This window comes from Peromyscus maniculatus, chromosome 1, assembly GCF_049852395.1.
Source record: "Peromyscus maniculatus bairdii isolate BWxNUB_F1_BW_parent chromosome 1, HU_Pman_BW_mat_3.1, whole genome shotgun sequence".
NCBI classification, from domain to species: Eukaryota; Metazoa; Chordata; class Mammalia; order Rodentia; family Cricetidae; genus Peromyscus; species Peromyscus maniculatus.
In genome coordinates this window covers 161,191,639-161,211,334 of record NC_134852.1, presented here as the reverse complement: position 1 = coordinate 161,211,334, position 19,696 = coordinate 161,191,639, and the positions used below count along the sequence as shown (strand labels likewise).

Below are 19,696 nucleotides of genomic sequence, written 5' to 3'. Positions count from 1 at the left end.
CTGGAGTTTGCCATGTAGATGGGGCTGGTCTTGAACTCACAGAGATCCTCCTGCCACTGACTCACCAGTGCTGGGATATGATGTGGACAGGTTGCATTCACATTGTTTTCCGAGGTATAACACGGAAAAGTTCAATTTCCAGTGGAACCTCATTTATATATGAGACTAGGTCCCTACTCTGTCTCCTGAGCCCTCACTGGAATCACCCAGGATGCTCCGTTCAGTGTGCGGTTTTTATACTGTTCTCTAATGTCTTCTCCTGTTCCTTGGAGGTTGTTCTTATTTTTCTCCTGGTTGGTGTTCCTTATCTCCCAACTCTCTAAACTTTGGAGAATCTGGCCTCAGCCTGTGGTCCTTCACACCCACTGCCAGATGAATTTATGTCACCCACACACTGATGTTTATATCGCTGTACAGGCTCTCCACTGAACACCGGACTTGCAGATTTCCTCATCTGTGAAAGGGGATAATGACAGTTCCACATCATAGGAATGTTATGAGAATTAAGTGATTCAGACTTGTGGAGTGTTGGGGAAGTGCCTGGCTCTCAGTGAGTATGATGGCTTTACATTTTTCTATTATTATTATTATTATTATTGTGGTGGTAGGGATGAAACTCAGGGCTCTACTCCTGCTAGGCAAGCACCCCACTACTGCACTGCCCCCCAACCCAGAGCTCGCTTTGTGTGCAGCTGTGATTACTGTTATCACTGTCACTGTTCCTGCCAGCCGGCTCCATTTGGACGTCTAGAATCATCTCCGACATGACTCATCTCAACCCCCAAACTTGTGCTATCTGTGGCATTGTCTCTCTCAGAAGATGACAACTGGGTCCTCCCAGAAACCCAGGACGGAATCTCGGAGCAGTCGTCTTGCTTTCTTCTTTCTCTCACACCCAAATCGAATTCATCAGGAAGCCCTGGAGTATATTCAGAGTGTGGCCACTGTGGCCTTTCCCGTGTCGCCCCGAGTTATTGCCTCCACGCCGTCTTCTTGCTTCTATCCAGACTGATCCGTGCTCTGATTTCAACACAGCGTCTAGAAGGTTCCTTTTGATATGTGTGAGCTAAGCCATGTCCTCTGACGCTGCGACAGCCCATCTTTTCCACTGTGACCTGCGTGGCTCGTGAGCTGCCTCGACTTCCTTCTGACTGCCTTCCCACACCTGCTCCTCTGCTCTGCTTCACTGTGTTTGTTCTCGGATGTGCCAAACACTTTCCTGCGTGAAGGACTTTCCACTACTGTCCCTTTTGCCATAGAAAAACGGATCAGCAAATCTCTTTCTCTTTAAAAAAATTAAATAATAAATTTCTGTCCTGTTCTCCCCCCCCACCTTTAAATTTTATTTTATGTGTATGGGTATTTGTCTGCATGTATGTCTGTGCACCATGTGTATGAAGTGCCTGTGGAAGCCAGAAGAGGGCGTCAGAGCCCCAGACTGGACTTACAGGTAGTTGTGAGTTGGGAATGAAACCCTTGTAGCATGAATCTTAAAAGTTCTTATTAATAAAATCAAACCTGAGGCCAGTTATTGGGGTCAATGCTGGTAGATCAGAGAGCCAGAACAAGCCACAGCTATCTCACCTTGCCGGATCCTCAGCTGGTCTTGTTTCCTCAGACTGGATGCTTCTGTGTTCTCATATCCTAATGGGTCTCAGCTGAACTGCTGCTCGAAAACCTGAAAGCTTAACCAGCCAAATGCTTCTAGTTTCTGGTCCTCACGCCTTATACACCTTTCTGCTTTCTACCACCACTCCCTGGGATTAAAGGCTCGCTTTCTGGGATTAAAGGCGAGATGAGTCACCATGCCTGTCTGTATCCTTGAACACATGGATTTCTGCCTCTGGAATGCTAGGATTAAAGGCGTGTGCTACCACTGCCTATCCTTTATGCTTAATATTGTGGCTGCTCTGTCTCTGACCCCAGATAAGTTTCTTAGCATGCACAATATTTGGGGGAATACAATACCACAAACCCTGGTCCTCTAAAAGAGCAACCAGTGTTCTTAAGTACTGAGCTCTCTCTCCAGCCCTGTATTGTTAAGTTTCTACAGCTGATGATTATGATAGAGTTTACACAAAGTGTTGGAGGTTGGGGCAATGAGTCATACAGAGAGTCCTAGAGACCTTGTTAGGACCCAGATTATTATAGACATCTGAATCAGTAATACTTTTATTAATTTAATTATTTTGAGAGAGCATCTCTCTATGTATCCCTTGTTGTCCTGGAACTCATCATGTAAACCAGGCTGGCCTCAAACTCACAGAGATCCACCTGCCTCTGTCTCCCAAGTGCTGGGATTAAAGACATGCGCCACCACCACCCGGCTATAGAAATTTTGAATTCTCTCTCTCTCTCTCTCTCTCTCTCTCTCTCTCTCTCTCTCTCTCTCTCTCTCTCCACTGGATATTGAAGTCAGGACTTCAGATATGCTAGACACTGACCTATATCCACTGGGCTAGACCTCTAGTTTTAGCCCATCTCTTAAAAGACAGCAGGGTTGGGACTGGAGAGATAGCTCTGTAGTAAGAGCTCTTACTGCTTTTCCAGAGGACCTAAGTTTGGTTCTCAGCAACTGTATCAGGTGGCTCACAACCTGATAAAGTTCCAGGGGATCCATCATCTCTGGCCTCTATGGGCTCCTCTGCACTTACACTCAGACCCCCACACATAGACATACACATATACATAATTAAAAATAATAAAAGTAAACCTTTAATATTGTCTTTTAACTAACTAACTAACTAACTAACTAACTAATTATTTGTTTAGCTTTGTTGAGACAAGGAATAGCCCAGGATGGCCTTGAATTTACTGTGGCCCTGCCTGGTCTTGAGACTCAGCCCCTCTTCCCCATCTCCCATCCCCCAAGTTGTAGGATAGGGAGCATAAAAACCACAGCACCTGGACACCTGGCTGCTTTTTTTACTTTTTTGCTCAAAATTGACTCCATGATCTTGGTTCCTTATTCTTCAATGCAAACTTTAAATTTTAGTGTAAAAGTTTCAGAGTTCCTAAAAATAATCCCAGGTAAAATTCTGATGATAGCACATTAAATTTCTATAAATTAATTTGAGGAGTAAGCCACTGCAAAGAGTATAAAAGAATCTTAAAGTTTTTTTTTTCTCTCTGGATGGCTTGAGTATCCTTGATTGCCTTAATAGCATTGAGCTTTGGGTGCTGCTCTGAGTAGCATCTTAATTTTCAAAACTATGTTTCTAGACAGTAGTTTCTAACTTATTGCTACTGCTGTTTTGATTATTTGATTTTTCAATCCAATATCCTTGTGTGGCTCTTTCATTATTTTTAATTGTTTATTGATTTTGTTGGCTTAAGTAGGTAAGTGGTCAGTCACATTCCTTCTAAGTAATGGCATTTTGAAGTCCTCTGTTTTAATCCTTAATTTTCTTGTATTTTTCTGTTTTAGTAGAGTATGTATTAAGCGCCTAGCCTCATGTCAAACAATTGACTCTGCTGCTGCGGATGCTGCTCCCAGGCAGCCTCATTTGCACTTCCTGTGCTGAACTGATTGGTTCACCCATCTGGGCACCCGCTCTTCAGATGATTGACCTAGTTTTCCCATACTATCTTTTTTAGAAAAAAAATTACTTTTTGAGACAGGGTCTCACTTCATGTAGCTTTTGTTGGCCTGACACTCTCTATGTAGACCAAATTGGCTCAAACTCATAGAGATCTACTTGCCTCTGCCTCCTAAGCTCCAGGATTAATGGTGTGCTCCATCATGTCCAGTCTGCTAATTTATTTTTATTTTTTAATGTGTATGAGTTGTTTTGCCTGTGTGTATACGTGTGTCCCATGTGCATACCTGGTGCCCTGGGAGGCCATTAGAGGATGTGAGATCCCCTGGAACTGAAGTTATAGAAGACTGGGAGCCATCGTGTGGGTGCTAGAAACATACCTTGCCATCCAATGCCATCTCTCCAGGTTCCTCCTTACTATTTTTTGAGTTCTTTGGTGGTTTTTGTGAATGCATGAGTGCATTTGTGTGTGTGTGTGTGTGTGTGTGTGTGTGTGTATGCACACACTTGTGGCAGATGTGCCTATCCACGTAGGCAGGTGTAGGACCAGAGGTTGACACCAGGATGTCTTCCTCAAGTGTTTCCTTCTGTTCAGTGTGTGTGTGTGTGTGTGTGTGTGTGTGTGTGTGTGTGTGTGTGTCTGTCTGTCTGTCTGTCTCCTTCTAGGGTATTCAAGTAACAATTAATAAATTCTAACAAAGATTTCATTTGTAATAGGACGTTTGAGTTTCCGAATCACATTTGTAAATTTGTAGCTACCTGGATTTTTCGGCAATGGAGGAGACTTGAGAGGTTACTGAGGGAGAGGAGAGAGAGGAGGAGAAGGACCGATGGCTGTTTTCCAAGGATGGCTCTGAAGGAGAACACAAATGTCTGTTCAGCGTTTTCCGCTGCGGCGTATGCTGTACGCATTTCCTTTGTCTCCGGGTGAGTTCTGAAAGTCAGTGATGTTTAGTGACGCTTGTGGGGCAGATTTGCTCTTCTGTGACAGGAGCAAGGGCTGTTCTTTGCCTCAGGGTTGGTGGAGGGCACAGCAAAACGCCGTGTGCAGGAAGACAGTCTTATATAAACCATGTTCCTCTCCAGATAAACATGACTTTACGAAAGTGTGTGAGGCAGCCTCATCCCTGCCAAGTGCCCGTGCCCTTTCACAAGAAGAATCCATCGGACGGCTGCATGGGTCTGCGGTGGACACATTGCTCAGTGGGGCTGGATTTTAGAAACAGTGTGCCATAGGGAGCATTTTTTATGCCAGCTAGGAAACATGGGGCTATTCAGTAAATGGATTGGGAGAAAATGACTAATTTAGACACAAACAAAGCCAAAACAAATAAACAAAAAAGAAATAAAGGAAAAAGATATTTTTCAGTTTGTGTTAAAGCTCATATACATAATGATAAAATCTCAAACCTCAGACTCGTGTAACTGCTTTGAAGAGAGTTTGGGTAAATAGTTTTGAATTCAAGGGGAGAGGAATTTCTTTCTATTTTTTTCTGGGTGGGAGATGGTGCTAGGATTCAAACCCAGGGCCTCACATAAGCATACTACCATGTTGCCAACCCTGGGAAGGCCTTTCTGAACATAATCTGAAACATCAAAGATGAATTTTTAAAAAAGGAGCTGAGCATGACAGTATGAGGGTCTGGGAAAGGTCTTGGGTTTAACATTCAGCAGAGAGAGAGAGAGGAGGAGAAGGAGGAGGAAGAGGAGGGGGAGAAGGAAGAAGAAACAAGTTAGAGCAGGAGGTTGGAGATGCAGCCTGGTGACAGTTCACTTGTTAGCGTGCACGAGGACTTGGGTTTACTTCCCAGCATCAGAAAAAAAAGATGATGTGATTCTATAAGGTAATGAGGAGCTTCTGTCTTCAAGAGGAACTGTATTTAAGGGATTATTTCAGCGGAACATGGTGGTGCACACCTGTTGTTCCAGCACTCGGGAGGATGATGGGGGACCTTGAGGAGTTGCAGGCGTTGCAAGCTTCCTGACATGGGTGGGTGGGTCCTCTGGAAGAGGTACACGCTCTTAACTTCTGAGCCGTCTCTCCTGCCCCTCTGATTCTTTGGGTGTTAGCAGTCCTGGATTCCTCTCCTGCTCTTCTCATTTATTAGTGACATGATTGCACTTTACTCCTGTCCCAATCAGCATTAAATGCTTGAAATGATAAAACTAATTCATGTGAATGATTAAGAAACAAGTTCAAACAGTCCAGTCAGAACAGCCTTTGCTCCTTAATTCAGCCTTGTCCATCACTCACCTGTCGGCCAGACTCCCAGGCATCAATCTTCCCATCACAGCCCAGCCATGGGAATGATTTAATTCCGCAGGGGCAGGTGGTGTGCACACACAAGAGTCTCCTGCCAGGAAGGAAGAACTGGGGTCACGGAGACTGCCATGGTTTCGGGGAAAACCCCGCTCCCTGGCAGGGCTGAGGGTCTTGCTTTAAAGATAACACACGAGGAGCTCTCCCCCACCTTCTCACAGCCACAGATGTTTCTCCTCATCTGCTTGAGGAAAACGCCTTTGGGATGTCTGCTCAGCCCGTTCACCGTTCCTGAGCTCTAGCTGCTGACTCTCCTGCGGTGGTCTTACACCAATGCACCTACCTTTCCTTAGACACGACTAAAGACATCTGACTCCAGGGTTGGTCTGAGCGAGTCACATTCTTATGAATTTGCTAATATGACTCAGACAAGCAGGACTTGTAAGGACATCTGAAGTTGGAGCTGCATGGCTGAAATTGTGCCAGTGTAGAAGTACAGTGGAGAAAACTAGAGGGGGGTGGGGAGGAGAGAGAGAGCTAGCTGGGAGGGGGGGATGGAGGGAGAAGGAGGGAGGGAGGGAGAGAGAGAGGAGGGGGAATGAAACATTAAGATCAGGGGGAGAAAAGGAGTCAGGGAGAGGATGAGGGAGAGAAGATGAAGGACTATGATCCAGTGAGGGAAGTCAGGACAAGAAATCTGTTCACACTTGGCAGAGGGATGGAGCGTCCAGCTGCCTGGTCCTCAGGCTCCTGTGAGGCTACACTCAAGTTCTGGATCGAGGGCTTGATGGATCTTTCTTCCATCCTCCCATTAACTTTCCCATTTTGTAAACTGCATTCGAGAGGGTTGTGGTCCTTTGCAGCCCTGAAATAAATAGTAACTGGGTACCACAGCTAACATTTAAAGTGTTGTTCTTATGGAAAGTGCCTTTTGGGGTTCCTGCTCAGTTGATTTTGAATAATTGATTTTATTATTTAAAACAGTTTTATGTGCCTGGCATTGTAGTTCATGTAATCTCAGAGCTTGAGAGGCAGAGGCAAGAGTTCAAGGTTGTTTTTAATGCATAGCAAGTTTCGAGTCAGTCTGGACTACATGGAACCCTGTCTCAAAAAACTGAAACCAGTGGCCGGGGAAATGGCCCACTGGGTAAGAACACTTGCTATGCAAGTGTGAGGACCTGAGTTCAACTCCCATGTCCACATAAAAAGGCGGACGTGGCTGTGCATCCCTGATATCGCAGCACTGGAAAGGTAGAGATAGACTGATGCTGGGACGTCACTGGCCAGTCTGTGAAGCAGCTTTTGGTTCTTTGAACAACTCCTGCCTTAAAGGAGTAAGATGGGAAGTGATAGAGGAAGACACCTGAGATTATTCTCCGGCCTTCGTATATGCCCTCACACCCATGCACCGTACTGCACAGATACACACATACCACAAATAAAATAGAAGGGGGCCGAAAGACAGCTCTGTGGTTGAGATGGTGGACTGCTCTTCCAGGTTCCCAGAAGGTGTAGAGATTTGCTTCCACTCTTGCCACATACGTGCAGCTTCTACTGCACATTCCACACCAGAGTGGGTTTCCTTAGTTACAAGTAGTGGACCTGAATTAACACATCGTCATCACCAGAGCCCATAGTGTACTTTACAGCCCATGCTTAGCATTTTATGTTCTATAAATTCTGACAAATGTGGAATGGATGTATTCACCAGTAGAGTACTAGAAACCTAGACTCATGATCCCCCCAATTCTCTGTGTCTGTCTGATCCTTCCTCCTCCCTAAGCCCTGGTGATTACTGATTGTTTTATTGCCTTCACCATTTTGCCTTAAAAAAAAAAAAAAGAAAGAATATAATATAACCAGGCATGGCAATTGGATCTCTGTGAATTCCAGACCAGCACCAGGGCTACATGGTGAGACACTGTCTCAAATATATAACTATACAGTACATAGCTTTTTCAGATTTTTTTTTAAAGATTTATTTATTATGTTTACAGTCTTTTGCCTGCATGAATGCCTGCACACCACACCAGAAGAGGGCACCAGATCTCATTATAGATGGTTGTGAGCCACCTTGTGGTTGCTGGGAATTGAACTCAGGACCTCTGGAAGAGTAGCCAGAGTGCTTAACCTCTGACCCATCTCTCTACCTCTCAGATTGGTTCTTTTGCTGAGTAATATGCTGTGGAATAATTCTTTTGTACATCGTGAAGATTTGTCACTGTGACTGGTGTAATAAAGAAACTGACTGGCCAATAGCTGAACAGGATAAAGTTAGGTGGGAAAACCAAATTGAGAATGCTGGGAAGGAGAAGGGTGGGTGAGGAGTCACCAGCCAGACGGAGAATGAGTCAGATATGCAAAACGGGATAGAGACAAAGGCCATGAGCCTTGGGGCAGCACATAGATTAATAGAAATGGGTTAAGTTGTAGGAGCTAGTTAGTAATAAGTCTGAGCTATTGGCTGAGTATTTATAAGTAATATTAAACCTCTCTGTCAGTTATTTGGGAGCAGGTGGTCGGGACAGGAAAACTCCGCCTACAGTAATATGCATGTAAGCTTCCTCCATGGTTCTTCATGACTTGGTAGCTCAGTTCTTTTTATCACTGAATAATTTTGTTGTTCTTTTAAATCAAGATAAGAAAAGAATTCTCCTTCTGAAATTATTTCCTCTCTAGGTGCAATCAAACAGCTCCACAGCCTACAGAAAGTTATACTGCCAAAGGATGTACCATTACTTTTAAATTGAAATGGTGAAGAGACATGCCGTTTTTTTCTAAAATTAAGAACTCACTTTTGTGTCCTTTTGGATGGATTGTAAAACTGGCATTTTCGTTGTTACTAGAAAAAAAGACAAGGCTCCCAGTACTTGGGAGGCTGAGACAAGTGGATCTCTATCAGCCAGGACTGCATAGTGAGGCCCTGTCTCAAAGAAACAACAAAAGTCCACAAAGAATGAAAAGAAAGGAAAGGATCTGGAATGATCAGGACAGCCAGAGAGTCCCCATTAGATGGCTATTATATGTCCAAATGAATGTACCCTTCAAGCAAAGTTACTTGATGTCTTAGGGCTTATATTGCTGGGAAGAGACACCATGACCACGGCAACTCTTACGAAGGAGAACATTTAATTGAGGTGGTGGCTTACAGTTTCAGAGGTTTAATCCATTATCATCATGGCAGGAGCATGGTGGCTGTGAGCATGGTGGCACACAGGCAGACATGTTGCTGAAGAAGGGGCTGAGGATTCTACATCTTGATCCAAAGGCAACAGGAAGTGAACTGAGATACTTGGACAGCTTGAACATATATTAGACCTCAAAGCCAACCTCCACAGTGACACACTTCCTCCAACAAAGCCATATTCACTCCAACAAGGCCGTACCTCCTAATAGTGCCATTCTCTTTGGGGGTCATTTTCTTTTAAACCACCACACCTGATGAACTTGACATGGTTGGAGATAAATCCTTGCTTGTTATTGTGAAATTTGATTAATTAATTGCTTGTGTGGGGTACACACTTACTGTGTGTTTTATATGTGCGTGAATGTGGGTATGTATGTCCATGCATGCATATCTGGAGGTAGGGGAAGGATGCTGGTTACCTGCTCTATGACTTCCCACCTTATCCTTTGAGCCATGGTCTTTCTCTGAACCTGGAGTTTGCTTTTTTGTTTTTTCAGCTGTGATGACTAGTCAGCAAACCTCAGTCATCTTCCCATTTCTGCTCTCTACCACTCTAGTAGTGGGGTTATATATGTGCTAGGCCACATCCAGTGTATACATGGGTGCTGGGGATCTGAACTCAGATTTTCATGGTATGTAGCAAGAGCTCTTGCACACTTACCAGCCCCACTTGTGGGTTTTTTGTATCCTGTGGATGCAAAAATCACATAATGTAGAATTTGGGATATTGGTGCTTGTGTGTTTTGTTCAAAGAACAATGGGATTGTCTTATTACTTTTCTGTTGCCGTGATAAAGCATCACCACAAAAAGCAACTTGAGGAAGAAAGTGTTTATTTGGCTTCTGATTCCCAAGAGACAGAATCCATAATTGTGGGGAAGGCATGGGAGCAGGAGCAAGCAGCAGAGAGATCACATTTCATCCTCACACAGGAAGCAACAGAGAAAGAATGGGAAGTGTGACAAAGCTTTAAACCTTCAAAGGCTAACCCCCATGAAGGACTTCATCAGGGATACACCCCTAAAAGGTCCACATCCTCTCTGAACAGTGCTACCAACTTGGAACCAGGAACCTAGGGGAGACAGTTTTCATTCAAACCACAAATGGAATTTTTTTTCTGTTTTATTCAAATAGCTGCTGTTATGTAAGTCTACATGCTGTCTGATACAGCTTTTATTTAAAACATGTTGTGGTGGTGTGTCAGAGAAGACTGAGAATTAATTTCAACAACACTTGAGCGGAGCACGACTGTGGAGCTCCACATAGGAACACACTGTGGGAACCGGGTTAATGATATTTTGGACAGGAGCAGAGTAACAAAAGGATAAGAAACAGGACAGAGGCAAGAAGTCACAGGGGTGCAATGAGAAGAAAATCTGGGGTGGAAGATGACTCGTAGGGGAAAGGCATTTGCTGACAATCTGAGTTTGATTTCCAGACGCCACATGGTTGAAGAAGAGAACCAACTTCTGCAAGTTGTCCTCTGATCTCCTCATGTGTGTCATGGTACACACATGCTCACACATGCACATGTAATAAGGCTACCACACAAAGCACTTGTGTACAGTAGATGTTCCAGGCATGCAATACAAGCAGAAGGCCAATAAGAATGCTGATAACATCCACACCCTTGTCCTCATTGTCTCTAGGGCAGATTCAGCTCTATCCATCTTGTGGTTTGGTTACAAGAGCCATCATATGACCTGTTTATGCTCAAAATTGCAAGAACTGTCATTGAACCACAAGCAAATAAGACTCCAGTGCCCGTGTGTGTGTGTGTGTGTGTGTGTGTGTGTGTGTGTGTGTGAAGGTACCTGTGGAGTCTAGCAGAGGATGATGGATCCTCTAGAGCTGGAGTTCCAGGCAGTTGTGAGCCCCTTGATGTGGATGCTGGTCCTCTGGAAGAGCAGTTGAGCTTTTGGAGCCAGCTCTCCAGTCTCTCCATCTTGTTTTTTGAGTCAGGGTCTCTCATTGAACGTGAATTGGGTTCAACTTGATAGCCAATGAGCTCCAGGGATACTACGGTCTCCACACCTCTTCCAGCACTTGGAGTTACAGATGTGTGTTGCCATGTCTGGCTTTTGTTGGGATCCAAGTTCTGGCCCCCATGTTTGTGTAGCAAACACTTGGTTGACTGAGCCATCTCCCGAGTCTCTTGTCTAGCTTTTTTGTTGGTGTTGGTTTTGGATTTTCTCTGTGTAGCCCTGGCTGTCCTAGAACTTGCTCTGTAGACCAGGTTGGCCTCCAACTCAGAGATCCACCTGCCTCTGGGGTTAAATGTGTGCACCATCACCACCTGGCTTGTCGAGCTTTTTTTCTTTCTTTCTTTCTTTCTTTCTTTCTTTCTTTCTTTCTTTCTTTCTTTCTTTCTTTCTTTCTTTCTTTCTTTCTTTCTTTCTTTCTTTTTCCGAGACAGGGTTTTTCTGTGTAGTTTTGGTGCCTGTCCTGGAACTCACTCAGTAGACCAGGCTGGCCTTGAACTCACAGAGATCCGCCTGCATCTGCCTCCCGAGCGCTGGAATTAAAGGCATGTGCCACCACTGCCTGGCTTGTCTAGCATTTTTAATTTACAAGAATAATTGAAGTTGGGTTAAGATTTTCTTACATTTATTGATTGTGTGTGTGTGTGTGTGTGTGTGTGTGTGTGTGTGTGTGAGTGTGCATGTACCATGGCATGCGTGTAAGTTGTCAGGAAACAACTTACAGGAATTGGTTCTCTCTTCAGCATGTGGCTTCCAGAGATCAAACATGGGTCATCAGTCTTGGCAGCAGGCATCTTGACTCACTGAACCATCTCGGTGGCCCCAGTGCTGCTTTTGTTTTTGTTTTTGTTTTTTAAATAACCTATAACCAGTGACCTTTTCTTGTTGTAGTTATCTATTGCATGGCGTGCAGACTGCTGAGTCATCCCTCTCAGGTCTTGGCACCTTTAGTTCCTCTCAAGGGCCCTTCTGAGCTTGTCTTTCTCGGATGACCACCTGGCTTGTTGTGCTCTCCAGACACAGCCATGTGGTCCTGGGGGAACGTCTTCACGGCAATTCTGTTTCTCGCTTAAGTGGTCCCTGCTGGTTTGTCAGCCATTTCATTCACATTGGGTTATGCACGTTAGCTGCCCATTAGCTTAATGAGATGGTTTTGGGAGGCAGCCACAGGCTTTGATAGGGTTGACCCAAGGAAAAAGTGTTGTGACTGTGTTTACAAAACAGACTTTCTGGTGGTCCACACCGGCATGTGGTGGTGGTGATTGATAGCCCCATCCGCGGTGTCCATTGCAAGAGGACTGGACCATTCCTGGCATCCATACAGACATGTCTGGAATTGTCTAGAGAATGTGTGTCTGACTTTGCTCAGATATTAAATCTAAAAAATAAATAAATAAAAGTGGTGAGGAGATTAGTATCAAGTCTTCATTTATAAGGGAATCCAGGATGCTCACGTATTCAGATTCTTCAGATGGTAAGAAATCTGAGTTTTCAGTCAAACCACCTGCTGTTTGGACAGAAGAGCAGCAGGTGATTGACAGATCAGGGGTATAGACAGCCTTGGAAAGCAGAAAGTGGAATTTTTTTTGTTTGTTTCTCCCCAACTCCCAACCAACAGGGTTTCTCTGTGTAACAGCCTTGGCTGTCCTGGAACTTGCTTTGTAGACCAGGCTGTCCTTGAACTTACAGAGTTCAAGGTGGTGTGCACCACTATGCCCAGCTTAGAAAGCAGTTTTAAGAGTGGCTGGTCTGCATCCACTTTCATCAGTCATTGGATGAGAGCTCTAGCATGACAGTTAGGGTGTTTGGCCATCCGATCACCAGAGTAGATCAGTTTGGGCTGTCTCTCGACCATTGCCAGCAGTCTATTGTGGAGGTATCTTTGTGGATTTCTGGGGACCTCTCTAGCTCTTTGCTTCTTCCTATTCCCATGGGGTCTTCATTCATCATGGTCTCTTTTTCCTTGTTCTCCCTCTCTGTTCTTGATCCCCATGGGAGTCCTTGCCCTGGAGGAGATGGGAATGGGGGGTGGGCTGGGGGGAGGGGGGGCTTGAGGAGGGAGGGCAGGGGAATCGGTGGCTGATATGTAAAATTAAATTATAAAATAAATTAAAAAAAAAAGAGTGGCTGGTCATGGTAGTGCACACCTCACCTTTAATCCCAGCACTCGGGAGGCAGAGGCAGGCAGATCTCTGAATTCTAAGCCAGCCTGGTCTATAAAGTGAGTTCTAGGACAGCCAGGACTATACAGAGAAACCCTGTCTCAAAAACCCAAAAACCAAACCAAACCAAACCCCTAAATCAAAAACCAGAACCAAAAGAAAGTAGAGGTTTAAGAAGTGAAGAAGGGTGGGGGTGGGGGTGGCTGGAGAAGTGGCTCAGTGGTTAAGAGCACTGGGTGCTCCTCCAGAGGACCTGGGTTCGATTCCCAGCATCTAGATGGCAACTCACAACTGAAACTACAGTTTCAGGGGATCCATGGCATCAGCCACAGACGTGGTGCACATATAAATGTATGCAGGCAAAATACTCATACCTGTAAAATAATATAAATAAATCTTAAAAAAAAAAGAAGCAAAAAGGGGCCAGGTATGTCGTGTACACCTTTAATTCCAGCACTCTGCAGTCAGAGGCAGAGGCAAGCAGATCTCTCTGGGTTTGAGGCCAGCCTCATCTACATAGTGAATTACAGGATAGCCAGGGCTGTTACACTGAGAATAGTGAGACCCTGTCTTGAAAAACGGAGCGGAGAGTGGATGGGTGGGTGGGGGAGTGCAAGGAGGGGCTGGCAAGGGAACTCAGGAGGTAAAAGCATTTGCCAGGATAATCTGGGTTCAATCTGTAGAATCCACATAATCCACATAAAGGCAGAAGGAGAGAAACAACTCCATAGAGTTGTTCTATGACCTCCACACACGATCTCTTCTTCCCCTGCATCTCTCTCTCTCTCTCTCTCTCTCTCTCTCTCTCTCTCTCTCTCTCTCTCTCTCTCACACACACACACACACATTAAAAAATAAATTTAAAAAAAAATTAAAAAGGAAGAGACAAAGGACGGCAGATTTGGGAGGTTGATAAGATATGTTGAAGTGAGTGGACACTATCTACTATCTTAGGCCAGAAAATAAAGAAGAATACCCAGGCTGGAGAGATGGCTCAGCATTAAGAGCACTTGCTGCCCTCCCTGGGCACCGAGTGGAGGCTCACAACTCCAGTTCTAGAAGCTCTGACATCATCTTTTGGCCGCTGAGGGCACTGTGTGCATATAGTGTGCAGACACACACAGGCAAAACACCCATACACATAAAATAACAATAAACAAATCTTTAAGAAAAGAAAGCCGGGCGTTGGTGGCGCACGCCTTTAATCCCAGCACTCGGGAGACAGAGGCAGGCGGATCTCTGTGAGTTCGAGGCCAGCCTGGGCTACCAAGTGAGCTCCAGGAAAGGCGCAAAGCTACACAGAGAAACCCTGTCTCGAAAAACCAAAAAAAAAAAAAAAAAAAAAAAAAAGAAGAAAGTCTTTATAACTGTGTCTGGAGGGACTTCCATAGGACATCTGTGTGTGACAGGGAGGAGGGACTAGCCATGCCATATTTAGTTACCTGATGCTTCTGTGCTGGGTCTTTCCAGCAGGAATATAATTTACCTTTTACCAGTTGCAGGCAGATGCTGTATGAGAAAAGCCTGGGTCTATGCTTGACCATTGTTCTTTCTTAGGGCATCTTCTCTTTGCTTAACACAGACTGAGATGCATGTGATGGTTAAATTAATTATCTGATGATGTTTAGAATCAGCATGGAAACAAATCTCTGGGCCTGTCTGTAAGGTGGTAGCTAGATTAGGCTAATTGAGCTGGGAGACCTACCCCAAATTTAGGCAGCATCATTCTGTGGGCTGGGGTCACAGACAGAATAAAAAGGAGGAAGTAAGCTAAGTGTAACATACATCTCTGCTCCTTGATCATGGATTCAATGTGACCAACCATCTCAAGCTCCTGATACCATGGCTTCCCCGCCAGAAAGGACTTTATCCTTAAACTGTTTGCCAAAAACACCCTCTTTCCTTATATAACATTTGCCCGGCATTATCACAGTAATAAAAAAGTCAACGATAAAGTGCATTTATTAGAGGAAGTATGGCCATGAGCCAAATGCAGACGGGGAAGCTTATCAGTATGTTGCCTTAAGCCAATCAGAACTTTTCCTGAGAATTTGAATTAAGCACACAGAAATGTTCTTAGTGTTGAGCCCTAAGCCTGAGAGGATCAGAGCTAGGACTGGTGATCATTTTGCAAGATGAGCCCACAGATGAAAGGGGCTGAGGAGGCAGAGGAGCAGAAAGAGCGTGCAGAAACACTTTTGGGGTTCCAGTTCTTGGTTCCAGTTCCCATGAACCCTGGATATGCTTTATTTACTGTTCCTGAAGTCTTAAAAAAATCTATTTTTAGTATTTTACATTATGTGTAGGTATGTCTGCATGTGGGTACAATGTAAGACAATTCCTGTACATGAGTGCTGATGCTCGCAGAAGCCAGAGACAGTAGATCCCCAGCAGCTGGAGTAACAGATCACTGAGAGCTGCCTGACTTGGGTGCTGGGAACCAAGTTTGGGTCCTCTGGAAGAAGAGCAGGTGCTCTTAACTGCTAAGCAGTCTCTTCAGCCTCCTTGAATTCTTTTGCGTACCTGAAACTATGTCTCCTTTCCCATGGGCTGATTCGAGGGGGCTATTCTTGCCGACCATTGACTGGAACAGAGGTGAAGAACACGATCCATGTCACAGCTGTGACATTCAGAATGTAGCCCAATGAGCCACTCAGCAGGATAGCATGATCCTCTCTCTCTCTTTGTGTGTGTGTGTGTGTGTGTGTGTGTGTGTGTTTGAGGGAGAGGCACTGTTATAGTTTAAAAACGGTGGGAAGGAGTCACACCATACAACAGGGCCCATGTAGAAGGTTTATTGAAGGGAAAGAAGGGGACAGAGACCAAGCCCTGGGGACAACAGCAAAGAAAAAGAGACCGGAGGTGGGCAAGGACTGCTGCCTTTTATAAGGAAACGTAGTGAATGCGCACAGAGGGTGCTCTTAGTGACTGTAGCTGAGGATGTATCCTGTCAGGACCCTAAGGGCAGGCCAGTACAGATACCTAACTGCTAACATTCCTCCCTTTTGTTTATTATAAAAAAAGGTTAAGAGTTAGAAAGGGGTAGCAGGTGAGGTGGGGATGAGGTCGCCATATTCTCGAGACTGCTTCCTGCTGACCTGGGAGGCATTGATCATCTTTGGGGGACCTGAGAGAGCTGGGGTGCTGGCCACGTCCTGGGGTAGCTGGCTGTTTCACTTCACTGTCCAGGCTCTGTGGAACCATCTGGTGCTGCTTGGACCTCGCAAGATGCTGTTTGAGGTGAGTCGAAGTCCACTCCCTGGAGCTCACAAGAAATCCTGATGAGGTCACCAGCCAAGATGGAGGAGAGCCATGTGGTTGCTGTTAATAGTTACATGCACATGCACATATACACAGAATTAAACAGGAGTTGAGTAAATAGAAAGGGAGAACCTGTGTGTGCTGAGCAGGACGAAGCTGGCTTCTCCATCTCTGACTCGCACCTTGCAGCAAACAGAACATTTAGAGAGGGAGAGCAGACAGACACAAGCAGATCTTGGAGCAAAGAAAAAGAAAATGGAAAATCCTTTCTTGGTTCTCCAACTGCCTGGTACAAAAAATGGTCAGCGGGTCTCCAAAAGACAACCCAATGGGAGGGAGGAGGGGTATGAACAGTTCCCAAGGAGGAGGCAGAGAGAAGAAGATCCAAAGGCCTGAATGTTCTGGTGTCCCAGGGGTCCAGGGAGGATCAGATTAAGAGGGCACAAGCTGTTCAGTGCGTTGTCATGTAAGAACAGGGGCCGAGGGCTAAGAGCCCGAGTGAGACACGGTCGCCTGGTACCGGGACTTCGAGGAAAGCCAGAAGACGAAGATGGTGCTCAAGAAATGAAGCCTCACTGGTGGGAAATGGCCACAAGTGAAGAAGGGGGTGATTACCAATCGTCGGTGTTGGATGGAGAGTCCCAGTGACCCGTTAGGTGGGAAAATAGGGCTGTCACGGGCGGACCAGGTTCCAGGGTCCCCACAAGTCTCAAGCTGCCGGGAGAGCCTATCCCAGTCATGGCATCGAATGTTGTATTTTAAAAACGGAGGGAAGGAGTCGCACCATACAACAGGGCTCACCTGGGAGGTTTATTGAAAGGAGAGAAGGGGCAGAGAAGCGGGCAGAGACTGGTCCCTGGGGACCAGAGCAAAGAAAGAGAAAAAGAGACGGAGATGGGCAAGGACCGCCTTTTTATAAGGAAATGTTGTGAATGCGCATGCACCGAGGGCGCTCTTAGTGGCTGCAGCTGAGGATATGTCCTGTGAGGACCCTAAGGGCAGGCCAGTACGTAAATGCTAACAGGCACTAAATTACCAAGATGAAAGGAACCCCACAGCCGTCTTCGCTCCTTGGCTGTGCTCCATCTCCTAGTCTCAGCTACTGAGAGCAATCTCAAGATGAAGTCAGGAAATTGCTTCTGTCTCTAACACCCTGAACTCAGAATCTCCAGCCTCCTTTTTCCTTCCTCTGCATCCACCTACCTACCTTGCAGACCTGTCTGATTCCCCAGGGTCCTTTGGCATTCTGAGGCGAAAGGTGAGCATTCGGCTCCTGTTGCAGCATCTTCTCTGCTGTGGGCTGGGTAGAGAGCTGCTTCCTGCAGGGATTACTGTGTCTCCCCCAGGAAGAGCCTCCCAGCTCTGTGTTTTGGGCAAACACTGTAGCTTCAGGGTCTTCCCCCATTCAGACAAACTCAAGTCAGGGTCACACAGTCTGTGTTTGTATGTGAGAGGGCAAGATCGGGGCGTATGGCGGGTGTGGGGAGGGATGACAAGGGATCTTGATGGGCATGTTGGCAGGATTTAGAAATACATAGGAGATAAACTTCTAGTGTGTCTGTGGACCCCCCTCTGAATCTGGGTGGCACTATTCTGTGGTCTGGGGTTCCTGACTGAATGAAAAGGAGAAAATAAGTGGAATACAGGCAGTCATCTCTCTCTGGTTCCTGACTGCAGATGCCAGGTCTGTGACCAGCTGCCCCAGGCTTGCGCATCCCTGCTGGCATGGACTGTCTCCCTCTAACTGTGAGCCAAAGCAAACTCTTCCTTTTTTTCTGTCAGTTTCTCTGATGCAGCACCGAGGAAGGAATCGAAACAGATGGGGACACAGAGGGTGGGAAGCGGTCCAGGTTTCCTCACCTCGGCCATGCTGGTAGAAGGGAAGGAAGATCCAGACACCCATGCAGAGCTTTGTGACTCCAGTGCTGCTGGCCTCCGTGTTATCATCGGGAAAGGACTGTTCCATTGGAGGAGAGAAGAAGGAGATGCAGGGTCCAGGCCATCCCCTGTCTGAGGCAGCCAGGCCTCCAGGGACCCTCTCCTTACTGAAGTTGAGGAAGTGAAAGAGAGGGGAAGATGTTGGGGGTGCCTGGGCAGAGTGGGAATGGGGTGGGGTGGATGGGATTAAGATAAGTTGTTCACACAAGTGGAACTGTCCAATAATAAAAAATACTCTATTGAAAACAGAATATGCTCCTATCCGAACTTCTGATGTCCTTATATAAAGAAAGCATCAGGGATGCGTGCGTGCAGAGGAGAGGCCATGTGAGGACACACTGGGAAGGTAGCCAAGGGAAGCGGCTTAAACCTGCTGACTCTTTGATAATGGACTTTCAGCCTCTAGCACGGTGAGAAAGCGCTTTTCTGTTGAGCAAGCTATCTAGTTCTTGGTATTCTGTTTTGGAACTCTGTATGTTAGTCAGCTTCCTGTCACTGTAACAAATACCTGAGGTTAGGCAACTTACAAAGTGCAAAGGTTTGCTCCGGCTCACTATTGTTGCCATTGCTAATAAATGGCTATAAACTTAGGTTTTTGCCAGAACTGGATTTCTGTTTCTTCTCTTCAGCACGTTGGTGTGGTCAGTCTTAATTTATTTTTCAAGGAGGGAACAAATTTATTGATAGTCCTTTGGGTATAGTTAGGAGAATTATAGAGAAAACTCAGCTTGAGTACTGTGATCTACAACTAGTCTGGTGAAGACACTGGGGTCTACAGATTAGCTGTGGACCCCTCACCATGGGGGAGTACTCTGGTGGGCTCCATTTTCAAGTCACTGGGTCCCGAGTCAAAGTCCTGTGTGGATCGGTTGCACTAGCTGAGCCTCAGCCTTCTGGCTGCATCTTGGTCACATGGAGTAGCAGGAAGTCCAAAGTCAAGAGGTCACATCTGGTGAGAGTCTTCATGCTGGTGAAGATCCTGTAGAGTCTCAAGGTGACTGCATAGAATCCAGAATTTTACGTGTTAGCTGTTTGTATGGGTGGGAACCGACATTTTCCTCATGACTATTGAGGTTGATCATTATCAAATGCTTACCACCCATTCCTGTATCTTCTATGGTAAAGCCTGTATTTATGTATTTTTGGGTACATTTAAATTGGGGGTGCCTGAGTTCTGTTTACTGAATTCTAAGGAATTCTTTTAAAATTTAATTCTATTCTCTCTCTCTCTCTCTCTCTCTCTCTCTCTCTCTCTCTCTCTCTCTCTGTATGTGCATATAGAGATCAAAACATAACTTTCAGGAGTCAGTTTACTACTTCCATAGTGGGTTCTAGGGACAGAATCCATGTTGTCAGGTTTTTGTGGCG

The 19,696-nt window shown here is 45.6% G+C and overlaps 1 long non-coding RNA gene across 1 annotated transcript; it reads left to right on the top strand.

Annotated features, from left to right (window-relative positions):
* Positions 1 to 250: 250 nt before the first annotated feature.
* LOC121822109 (uncharacterized) lies at positions 251 to 18,444 on the top strand. The gene is made up of 3 exons (XR_013049952.1): positions 251 to 550; positions 4,257 to 4,466; positions 18,173 to 18,444. It is a non-coding gene; the product is annotated as an uncharacterized LOC121822109 (long non-coding RNA).
* The last annotated feature ends 1,252 nt before the right edge of the window (positions 18,445 to 19,696 follow it).